At 44.6% G+C, this 1,951-nt stretch overlaps 1 long non-coding RNA gene across 1 annotated transcript; it reads right to left on the bottom strand.

The window, feature by feature from the left end:
- Positions 1 to 850: 850 nt before the first annotated feature.
- On the bottom strand, positions 851 to 1,385 carry LOC130986938 (uncharacterized). Its single transcript, XR_009089500.1, has 2 exons — positions 1,165 to 1,385; positions 851 to 1,060 (listed from the first exon to the last, which is right to left on the bottom strand). It is a non-coding gene; the product is annotated as an uncharacterized LOC130986938 (long non-coding RNA).
- Positions 1,386 to 1,951: the final 566 nt, after the last annotated feature.

The raw sequence follows: 1,951 nt of genomic DNA, 5'->3' as shown, positions 1-1,951 counted from the left end.
TCTTTATATGATTCAAGCTGGGCTTACGCCCTGACCATAACTCAATAGGAGTTTTAGGAACCGATTTGGACGGTACCCGATTCAGCAAATAAACCGCTGTTTCCAAGGCATATCCCCAAAACGAAATAGGCAATGATGCATAGCTCATCATAGATCGTACCATTTCCATAAGAGTTCTGTTTCTTCTCTCCGCTACACCGTTCTGTTGGGGAGTACCCGGTGCAGTCAATTGGGATGTAATCCCAAGATCTGACAAGTATTGCAGAAACTCGTTCCCGAGGTATTCGCCACCGCGATCAGACCGCAATGACTTGATAGATTTACCCGTTCTCTTCTCCACCTCCGCCTTGAATTCTTTGAATTTCTCAAAGCATTCAGACTTGCGTTGAAGTAGGTAAATATACCCATACCTTGAGTAATCGTCAATGAAAGTGACGAAGTACTCGTATCCTCCACGAGCTCTAGTGGACATCGGTCCACACAAGTCAGAGTGAATCAATTCTAACACATCCGAGGCCCTATTCCCCTTTGCCTTAAAAGGCCTTGCCGTCATCTTTCCCTCTATACAGGATTCGCAGGTTCTAAATGGCACAGCTTGAAGATCTTTCAAGATTCCATTTGAAACGAGCCTTTGGATCCTATTTAGATTGATGTGGCCTAATCTTAGGTGCCAAGTATGTGTATATTGTTCATGAGAGTAATATTTTCTCTTATTAGGATTTGGAAGAATTTGTGATGTAGATGCAACATGGACAGAGTTATTCATTGGACATGTAATAGTATAGAGAGAGTTGTTCAAAATTCCAGAACAAATAATCTTGTTATCTCTCATGATAGAGACACCCCCATCAAAAGTAACAGAATATCCATTCAAAAACAACTTTGAAACAGAAATTATGTTCCGCCGAAACTCCGGCACATATAAAATATCTCTCAAAACTAAAATGTCATCACCAAAACATAAAGATAAATCTCCAATAGCAACAGCTGCGACCTTCGACGCATTGCCCATGGAGATGGTGATCTCATCACTTGCCAGCTCCCTTGTTGGGTTGAACCCCTGCAAGGTGTAACAAACATGGTCAGTTGCCCCCGTATCCACTACCCACGAATGAGTAGAAAACGAAGCTAAACATGTTTCTGTTACTAAAACTTGTGACGTACCTTGTCCCTTTGCCTTGAGCACTGGACAATCTTTCTTCCAATGCCCAACCTTGCCGCACTTGAAGCACTTTCCCTTGGCTGTCGGCTTGTTCACGCCGCCGCTAGGGCCATCAACCTTGGCTTTACCGCTCCCACTAGCCTCATGGTCATGCTTGCCCTTTGGACCTTTCCACTTCTTTTTCCCGCCTTTCGACGAAGAAGTAGATCCCTTGGCAGCAACAAGGACCTCTTTCCTATTGCGCGTGCCCATGACCCCCTCTGCCGAAACTAGAGCATTCAACAACTCATTAAGAGTATAGTTGGCCTTGCTCATAACGACATTGAGACGGAAATGCTCAAAAGTCTTGGGGAGAGTATTGAGGATGATATCGACCTTGGCTTCGCCTTCGATACCCCCCTCCTAGCAGATCAAGCCTGTCAAACAGATTTGTCATATGCATGACATGATCGTGCACCGAGCTGCCCTCGCTCATTTTACAAGATAAGATTTCTCTCATCAAGTTAAAACGAGCAGACCTCTCGGACTCCCCATAAACCTCGCTGAGGTTTAACATGATGGTCGCTGCGTCATCCATGACCTGATGCTGGAGTTGCAAATTTTGCGACATAGTCATCATAATATAGCACTTGGCCATATTATTCGACTTGTGCCACCTTTTATGCGCCTCACGTTCCGCATCAGTCGACTCATCAGTTAAGGCCGCGGGACGTGGAGTGGTAAGCACAAAACTGTGCTCATCAGCGTCAAGAATATACATAATATGGCGTTTCCATTCAGTGTAATTTG

Source organism: Salvia miltiorrhiza, chromosome 5 (genome assembly GCF_028751815.1).
Source record: "Salvia miltiorrhiza cultivar Shanhuang (shh) chromosome 5, IMPLAD_Smil_shh, whole genome shotgun sequence".
Taxonomy (NCBI): Eukaryota; Viridiplantae; Streptophyta; class Magnoliopsida; order Lamiales; family Lamiaceae; genus Salvia; species Salvia miltiorrhiza.
Note: the sequence above shows the minus strand (reverse complement) of the source record. Positions and strands in the feature narration are given on the sequence as shown.